Genomic DNA, 10,341 nt, shown 5'->3' with positions numbered 1-10,341 from the left:
AACGCAGAATATATATTTCAAAACAAAAATTATGGTAATACAAAATGTAGATTTCATAATCTAAAATTCTTTCTTCAACGTTTTAATCTAAACTAAATATGATAATAATCTTAAAGCTAAACCTAACTCCAATTTTGGAGGAGAAATGTTGCCCACTCTTTTCTTATTTGCTGCATTGCCCCATGTGAAATAGATGATCAATTCTTGAGGGACTAAAGTGAGTAAAGTCGCAAAAATTAATGAGAATGAATTAGAGTGGCAAGAATTGACTAATGAAAACATATAAAGCAATGAAAATGAGAATGTAACATGCAACAACAATGGAAAGCACGAAAAACAGTGAGTTACTATGAAAAATAAAAAGTGTTTGATGGAATGTCCGAGTGAAAATGAAAACCGGACAAAACTGTTTGATAAAATGCCTGAACGAAACTGAAATATTAAATGAATTATGAGAGCAATTGGAACACACTTTAATCAATACAACAATGTAATGAGCTACTTTAGAACCATAAAACTAAACTAAAACAACAAATTGAAACCAAGAAACAAAATTAGACAGCAAACTGAAATGAAAACAGTGAGTAGTGTATGCGACTGAAAACTAAATTATGAAGATTGATAAGAAAAACTGAATTAAGATGCAATAAAATGGTTTGAATCATGGACGCAACATGCAATGTAGTCTAGAAACATACTAATTGAAAACTATAACCGAGAATTGATACTAAGAACAAGTGCAGAATTAGATTTTTAAGATGGGGAAAACTAACTAAACTAATAAACCTAACTTTCTAAAATGGGGTAAAAACTGAAATATGCAATCAAAACTGGAATTAAAGCCATGAACAAGATTCAAATGATGAAACTAAACTTAAATAATGCATAAAATTGTAAAATGAATTCAGAAACTGAAATCTAATATGCAGAACCAGTGCTAAAATCTGAAAATGAAAGATCAACTATATTAACTACCATAACTATATTACCTACCATGATGAACAAATGAGAACTCTGAATTGAAATGTGAATTATGAAATGGAAACACAAGTTGAATCATGAAAACAGATTAGGGACCAATTTAACCGGTTCAGCATTTTACAAGTTGTTCTTCAATGATTGCTTAAAACTGCTGAACTCCAATTCTCTGCACCATACAGCTGCTGTCACCTTTTTTTTTTCTTTTTTCTGAAAATCCTAATATCAACAAAAATAAATTACTAAAAAAAATCTAACTGTTAGAATGCAAAATTAAAAAAGATTTAGAAAAACTAATATTTATTGAAGGAAAACCAAATCTGTCCTTAAACAAAGAAATAAAAGCAAAAGGTCTAAAAAAAGTATAATTAGTCTAGAAAAGTATGAACAAATGGAGACTTATCAGCAGGTTATTAAAAAGGAATTAAAGTTCATGATGTATAAAGAGATAATTGTTTCCTGTGTTCATTGTAATATTACAGCAGGGTCTGAGGCTGTAAAATTCTACAACATATCATATAGATAAATCAAAATATCATGAAAACCATCGATACCACTTATTTAAATTAACAATCTTAGAGGAAGTAAGATGAGATTCAATTAGCGGTTCAATCTTGATCTACTAAACAAATAATTCTTGGGAAATGTTTTTGTAAGATGGTCACTTCAACTCTCCAAATCTTATACACTCATGATGTCTTTACATCATGTTATCATGACTTTATTAACTAAGAACAGAGATGGGAAAGGACATAATATGCTTACTATTAAACCAAATTGAAAAAATGATAAAAAAGAGGCGAAGAAGTACTAATAAATTAAATCTCGGCTAATTAGAAATTACTGACTAAACATCTACTGAACTAGCTTAATTACCTCATGATAGTCAATTAAGTGAATAAATAGAGGATGAGAATTAGTACATCAAAATAAATTTGCATGAATATAAGATAAAGCAGAAAAGATATTTACTTTTATATAAAGTTTTGGTTTCAAAATACGATATACCAAGTCAGATGTCACTACTGCTTTATAATCAGACAAGTTTTGCTTTATATTCATGGATTACAGCTGTGAGCAATTTGTCTGATTCGAAAGACTCAACTATTATTGCTTCACGGGGACTCAACTTTCCCTCCATTCACAATTTCATACTTTACAACCTTTGAATGAATATTACTACTCACATTTATAATGGCGAATCAAACTTATCGAATGTTTGAACTGTCCATTCGTAATCTAAAGAGAACTGTGGAACAAAGCTGAGAAAAATTGCGATAAAAGAAAATGATGTTCCACTATCCTTAAAGTCAAGTCATCGTCGTAAAATAGCCACATACTCGTTTCATCGGTATAGCATCCCTGCACTTGGATTTCAAATTACACACTTCCATTCACCATTCACTCCATTTCCAACTCTTACGATGGCAGCAGAACTTGTTAGTGGTGCTCTTCTTTCTGCTTTTCTTCAGGTTGCATTCGAAAAGCTGGCTTCTACTCAGTTTGCTGATTTCTTTCGCGGCAGAAAACTTGATGAGAAGCTTCTCGGCAATTTGAACATCATGCTGCACTCCATCAATGCTCTCGCTCATGATGCAGAACAAAAACAGTTCACAGATCCACACATTAAAGCATGGCTTTTTTCTGTCAAAGAGGCTGTCTTTGATGCAGAGGATATCTTGGATGAAATAGACTATGAAATCACCAGATGCAAAGTGGAAGCTGAATCTGAACCTCAAACCTTTACTTACAAGGTATCAAATTTCTTCACCTCTACTTTCAGTTCGTTTAACAAGAAAATTGATTCAGGACTGAAAGAAGTGGTAGAAAAACTAGAATATCTTGCCAAGCAAAAGGGTGCTCTTGGTTTGAAAGAGGGTACTTATTCTGATGATAGATCACGTAGTAAAGTGTCACAGAAATTGCCATCATCTTCTTTGGTGGTTGAAACTGTTATTTTTGGCAGGGATGCGGACAAAGAAATGATCTTTAATTGGCTCACATCTGAAACCGACAATCATAACCATCCATCAATACTTTCTATTGTGGGAATGGGTGGGTTGGGTAAGACCACACTCGTCCAACATGTATACAATGACCCAAAGATGGAGGAGGCTAAATTTGAAATCAGAGCTTGGGTTTGTGTTTCCGATCATTTTGATGTTTTGACAGTGACAAAAACAATTCTTGAGGCAATCACTAAATCTAAAGATGATAGCAGAGACCTAGAAATGGTTCATGGAAGATTGAAAGAAAAAGTATCTGGAAAGAGATTTCTTCTTGTTTTAGATGATGTTTGGAACGAAAGGCGAGAAGAATGGGAGGCTGTGCAGACTCCTCTTAGCTATGGGGCACCAGGAAGTAGAATTCTTGTGACAACACGTGGTGAGAAAGTTGCTTCTAACATGATGTCTGAAGTGCATAGGCTAAAGCAATTAGAAGAAGAGGAATGTTGGAAACTTTTTAAAAAGCATGCACTAAAAGATGATGATCATGAATTGAATGATGAGAAAAAGGAGATTGGTAGAAGGATAGTTGAGAAGTGCAAAGGATTACCCCTTGCTCTGAAAACAATTGGAAGTCTTCTCCGCACAAAGCCATCCATTTCAGATTGGCAAAGCGTATTGGAAAGCGACATATGGGACTTACCCAAAGAAGTTGAAATTATCCCTGCTTTGCTATTGAGCTATCAACACCTTCCTTCTCATCTCAAGATGTGCTTTGTTTATTGTGCCTTATTCTCCAAAGATTATGAGTTTGACAAGAAGGAATTAATTTTGTTGTGGATGGCTGAAAATTTTCTCCATTACTCTCCAAAGAGCAACAATCTAGAAGAAATTGGTGAACAATATTTTGATGATCTACTAACGAGGTCTTTCTTTCTTCAATCAAGCTTTAAAATGCGATTCACCATGCATGACCTTATGAATGATTTGGCAAAATATGTTTGTGGAGACTTCTGTTTCAGGTTGAAATTTGATAAAGGAAATTGTATACCCAAAACATCCCGTCATTTCTCATTATCATTCCTTGACACAGAATACTTTGATGCTTTAGGGAGTTTAACTGATGCTGAAAGATTGCGTTCATTTCTTCCACTTACAAGTAACGCTTTCTATGAGAATCTTCCTTGTCAATTCAAGGTTTTGACACATGAATTGTTCTCCAAGTTGAAGTTTTTACGCGTCTTATCTTTGCATGGATATTCTGATCTAAAAGAGGTCCCTGATTCTGTTGGTAATCTTAAACATCTTCGTTCGATAGACCTTTCCTGTACTTTGATACAAAAACTACCCGACTCAATATGTTTGCTTTATAACTTGCTAATACTGAAGTTGAACCATTGTTTTTACGTGGAGGAATTGCCTTCAAATTTGCATAAACTCACAAAATTGCGTTGCCTGGAATTTGAAAATACAAAAGTGACAAAGATGCCTATGCATTTTGGAGAATTGAAAAACCTCCGTGTACTGAATATGTATTGTGTTGATAGAATTAGTGAGTTTAGTACTAAGCAACTAGGAGGACTCAATCTTTATGGAAGGCTATCAATTAATGATGTGCAGAATATTGTGAATCCTCTGGATGCATTGGATGCAAATTTGAAAAATCAACACCTTGTGGAGCTTGAGTTAAAATGGAATGCGAATCACATCCCCGATGATCCAAGGAAAGAAGAGAAAGTGCTTGAGAATCTACAACCTCCCAAACACTTAGAACATTTGTCAATAGAGAACTATGGTGGTACACAATTCCCAAGTTGGGTATTTGATAACTCATTATCAAATTTGGTGTTTTTACATTTGGAGAACTGTAAGTATTGTCTATGGTTGCCTCCCTTGGGACTTTTGTCATCTCTGAAGTCCCTCGAGATTACGGGGCTTGATGGAATAGTGAGCATCGGTGCTGAATTTTATGGGAGCGACTCTTCTTCATTCAGGTCCTTGGAAACATTGAAATTCTACAACATGAAAGAATGGGAAGAATGGGAATGTAAAACGACTTCTTTTCCACGACTTCAACATCTTTCTATCGATAAATGCCGCAAGTTGAAAGGTCTGCCAGAACATCATCTTCATTTAAAGGAACTGTTTATCAAGTCCTGTGATAAGGTCATCATTAGTGGAAACAACATGGACACATCGTCGCTTCAAGTATTGAGTTTTTATTCATGCCCACTTGTAAATGTTCCTATCACCCATTACCATCTCCTTGAAGAAATGAGGATTGGCAATGGTTGTGACTCTCTTACAATCTTTCAGCTTGATTTCTTTCCAAGGCTTCGTTTACTTAAATTGAAAAGGTGCCAAAACTTACAGAGAATTTCACAGGAGCAGACTCATAATCATCTCAAGGAACTAACAATTGTTGAATGCCCTCAATTTGAATCCTTTCCCAATGAAGGATTATCTACTCCGCAACTACAAAAGATTAAAATCCGAGGAGATGAGAATCTGAAGTTGTTGCCAAAATGCATGCAAATCCTGCTTCCGTCTCTCGGTGAACTGCGAGTAATTGAGTGTCCAAAAGTGGAGATGTTTCCAGATGGAGGTTTGCCATCAAATATAAAAGATGTGTCTCTTTCAAGTTTCAAACTTATCGCCACCCTGAGAGAGAACTTGGATGCCAACACATGTCTTGAAAGCTTGTGTATTGAAAATGTAGATGTGGAGTCTTTTCCTGATGATGTTTTGCTGCCACACTCAATTACTGTTCTAAGAATCTCTGATTGTCCAAATCTTAAGAAGATGGATTACAAGGGTCTCTGCCACCTCTCCTCTCTCAGACTTTTTGATTGCCCCAACCTTCGATGCTTACCAGAGGAGGGTTTGCCCAAATCCATGTCTTCTCTCTCAATCTGGAACTGTCCATTGCTCGAACCTCGTTGTCGGAGGAATCCAAAAGCCCAAGACTACTGGAATAAGATTTCTCACATTGAAGAGTTGAGAATTGGGCACAGTGATGAAGTGGAAGTTTAAAAGTTTTGAACAATATCAGCAAGTATGTTACAAAGATTTAGTGATCAAGAAATTGTAAACAAAAATTACTTTAGTATTTTTTTTTTATTAATTTGTTGCTCTGCTAATTTCATGTTGAATCAATTTATTATTCTAAACTACTCTCAGTTAGTTAGAACTATAATTTAAAATTTATTATATCTAATATTTCTCATTGTGGTGATTTTGCTTTAGAATTTAGTATTCATAAGTTCAATTTTATTTCTACGAAAAATTCCTTGTTAAAAAAAAAAAAATCAAGACGTTCAATTTGAACTTCTGTCATCTCAAATTGTGTTATTTTTTAATGTTACTTTTAGATAATTTGATTTAAATTCATTAGATTTTCATTTTTTTTGTCTGGTTAAAATATTTCAATTACCACTAATTTGAAAAAATTATTTAAATATAAAAAAATTGTTAATAATTTAAAATATTAATAGTGATTATTTTTTTCAGCCGTTTGATGTTTTTTTTTTGTCAAAGTTTGTTAAGATAATTTCTTCTAATATTGACCTTTTCTCTATAAACATAAATCGAAATTGTTTTCATTGAAGATAACCATTTTTTTTTATCAATGGCAGGTGTGAGAACCCTCCCTCTCTGCCACCCACTTCACAGAAAATAGCACACTCTCCCCTTGCACTCTTTTCCTTCTCTATTTCTTTCTCTACCTTCTCTCTACCCGAAAACATTTTAATTCACATCCAAAAGTCTGAAATCCTTCTCACTGTTATAGAATTCAGACTTGAGGCTAGATCAAGACCACTTCCTCAAGCTGAGTCTTCCCTCCCTACGCGTAAGTCAATTTGTATTCCTCCCTTGTCTTCCAATTTTCAAATTTTAGGTATTTCTATCTTTCTGAGTTGAGGTAGGGTTTGTTCTTACACTTGGCAATTGTAATTTAGTGCCTTAGGTTGTGAGATTGAGGTGTCCCCTTTGTTGAAAGAGTCCTTGCTTGTGGAAATTTCAAAGATAAGGGGAGCTAACGATTTTTACTCAAATTCGTATAACAATCTGTTTTGATGAGTCTGAATTGCATGTTTAAGTGTTGAAAATGATGTTTGAATTGCATGATTTTGGTATGTGTTGATTTTGTGAAGAATTTGGACTCTTGCATGTGGGAACAGGTTCGTAATCTGGTATTTTCGTCAGGGCGAGTGGCTCTCGCCTGAGCAAAAATACTAGAAAACCCACCCATGTTCCTGCGCGAAGTCTCGCCTAGGCGAGCTGAGGTCGCTTAAGCAAGAGCCACCCTTGTCTAAGCGAACTAGCTTAGCCTGAGCGAGAGTTCGCCCAGGTTTTTAATTTTTGCCATTGTTAGAGCCTCGCCCAGGCGAGATTGACTCGCCTAAGCGAGACGACCTCTCGCCTAGGCTAGATTGTCTAGCTTGAGCGAGGGCCACTGCAGTGGGTTGCTTGCAGTCCTGTTTTAAGGAGTGAAGTTATATGTAAAATTGTAATTTTGTGCAGTTAATCTCCTATATGTTTGAAATGTCATTATAAATGTAGTGAGTGGTGAAAATTTGATGAATATGAATTATGAGGAGTTGTGGTTGAAATGGAATTTCAAGGGAAATTCATGTGAGCTTGTTAGTGTGTGTAAGGACATGAGGAATTCGTATTGGTTGGTATCCTGAAACTCCAATAATCATCCATGTTCATGTAGAGTAGGATGGATTATGCCGTGAGGAGTAGCAGGAGGTCCTAGTCTTTGGACTTGATCAAGTCTTAGACGCGAAGGGGACTTATCCTGTGAGTGGTTGGGTGATAATCCCTTGTGTCCAAACTCTGTAGAGTTTGGGAACCTTCACAGGTGCAAGCCACCAAGAGCTCCAATGTCTCTTACACAATCTGAATATCGAGTCTAGAATTATATATAATTGAGATATGTTTTTGTGAATGATAACTATGATATGAATTGTATGATTTCTCTTAATTTCAGTTAGCTCACCCTTTTTGTTTATGTATGTTTTTCCTTGTGCTCTCTCTTTGCAATGATCACCTGTTGTTGGTGTGAGCAAAGCCGAATCCAGATGAAGATGCCCCTCTCCTTAATAGGAGTTGATCGGTCGCATAGAGGTTCCGTGGTAGTCTTTTGGGGTTAAATACCATGGGGTTTTGAGATGTATAGTTTATGTTTTGTGTACCTATGTTTGTCATCAAGAATTCATTGGATTGTTTTTGGATGACTGTATCAGCTGTATACACTTATATATGACTGTTCTTCTTACTATCTGCTATGCTTGATCATAATATAATGTTTTATTTGATAGCATGAAAAACTATTAAATGGGATGTTACATTTTGGTATCAGAGCAGTAGTTCCTTTAGGGTCTGTAGGTGTGTGCTTGCTTGGTTTCTATTGTGTGTTTTCGTAGTGTTTTGGGTAGTTGTGGTATCTATTAGCTAGACTGATGGTTCCTCTTTTTGTGTGGTCAGAGCTATGGCACCTAGGCCTCCTCCTCCTCCTCTTCCAAACCCGGATAGTTCTCATTTGGTAGGAACAATTGAGGCGATGATAGCAGCCATGCAACTGCAGAACACTAACATGGTAAATCAGCACAACCTAGCCTTGCAGCAGATGGAGTCTGCTAGGCTAGCAGCGAAGGCGACTTAGCAGAGGCATTTGGAAGCCCTGCATCAGATAGGGGAGAATCGTTTTGCAGCGGGATCTTCCCAAGCTCCACCACCACGAGTACAAGAGTGGAGTTTGGAGGATTTTCTTCAACATCATTCATCCCGCTTCGATGGTAAGACTAGCCCGGATGAGGCAGACCAGTGGATGAGAGACATGGAGCGGATTTATGATGCTAAGAGGTGCCCAACAGTGAATAGGCTGGCATATTCTGAGTATCTGCTTGCCGGAGAGGTCGTTCATTGGTGGTCTAGTATGAAGATGATGCTAGAAGATAGCAGAGAACCTGTCACTTGGGAGTTGTTCAAGAAGAAGTTTTATGCTGAGTACTTCCCAAATAGTGTGAGGTACGCTAAAGAGGTGGAGGTTTTGCAGCTGATGCAAGGAGAGATGTCAGTGTCAGAATATGCTGAAAAGTTTAAGCATCTGGGCAGATTCCACACCTTGAGGATGGTTGAGGATTGGCAGTGTAGGAAGTTTGAGAACGAGTTGAGAGGTGATCTCAAAATCATGGTGGGCCCCCTCTCTATCAAGGAATTCCTTGCCTTGGTGGAGAAAGCAAGGGTAATGGAGAAGCTGAAAGCTGAGGTTGATGCTTAGCAGCGATCGCAGCAGAAGGTGGGAGGACCATCTGGGTCCGTGAGCAGGCGAGAGGATAGGAGGAAACCATACTCTAGGCCTCAGCCTCAGGAGCCTAGGAGATTCTCACATAACCACATCAGTCTCAATCTTCCAGGCCGCAGTGTTATCATTGTGGAGGGCCCCACATGAAGAATGCTTGCCCTCAACTGGTAGGCAAGAGGACTTGTCACAGGTGTGGCCAGGAGGGTCACTTTATTAGGGAGTGCCCCACCAATAGGAGTGCAGTTTCTAGGCCTCCGACATAGTCTCAGTTGCACCAGGCGAGGGGAGGTGTAAGGCCTCAGGCAGCTGGCCGGGTGTACGCCATGATAGGTACAGAGGCAGACAGATCAGGAATTGTTGTTGTTTAACTACCCCAGCCTCCAATGTTTACCAAAGGAGGGCCTGCCGGAATCCATTTCAGAACTTAAAATTGTTGGTTGTCCATTGCTTGAACAGTGTGGTCGGAAACCAAAAGGCTAAGATTGGGAAAAGATTGCTCACTTGTAAAATAGTTATTGAAGATGTGAGACATGAACTTGAAGTTTGAAATCACACATCAGGTAGTTGTTTGAAGTTTGAACCTTTTGAAATACAATCTTGGGCTATTGCCATATACTTCAGATCAAATTACTGACTTCCATTAGTCACTTTGTTTCCAATTCATAGGATGGCAGCAGAATTTGTTGGTGGTTGACAAGCTGGCTTCCCCTAAAGTTTATAGACTTGTTTTGTGGAAGAAAACTTGATAAGAAGCTACAGGGAAACTTGCACATCACACTGCACTCCATCAAAGATCCACGCTATAAAACATGGCTTTTTGATGTCAAAGAGGTCATGTTTGATGCAGAGGATCTCTGGGATGAAAGAGACTATCAACTCACCATATGCAAAGTGGAAGCTGAATCTCAACTTCTAACTTTCATTTATAAGGCATCAAATTTCTTCAACTCCACTTTCAGTTCATTTAACAAGAAAGACTAGAATATCTTGCAAGGCAAAAGGGTGCACCTGGTTTCAAAGAATGTAGTTATTCTGGTGCTGAATCAAGTATTAAATTGTCACAGAAATTGCCGTCAACTTCTTATGGAGGGGTTGTTCTGTGTT

General features: G+C 37.3%; 1 pseudogene; it reads left to right on the top strand.

The window, feature by feature from the left end:
• The first annotated feature begins 2,085 nt into the window (after nt 1–2,085).
• LOC146887318 (putative disease resistance RPP13-like protein 1) lies at nt 2,086–5,635 on the top strand (annotated as a pseudogene).
• The last annotated feature ends 4,706 nt before the right edge of the window (nt 5,636–10,341 follow it).

This window comes from Vigna unguiculata, chromosome 4 (assembly GCF_037176805.1).
Source record: "Vigna unguiculata cultivar grain cowpea cultivar isolate G323 ecotype 2 chromosome 4, ASM3717680v1, whole genome shotgun sequence".
Classification (NCBI taxonomy): Eukaryota; Viridiplantae; Streptophyta; class Magnoliopsida; order Fabales; family Fabaceae; genus Vigna; species Vigna unguiculata.
Note: the sequence above shows the minus strand (reverse complement) of the source record. Positions and strands in the feature narration are given on the sequence as shown.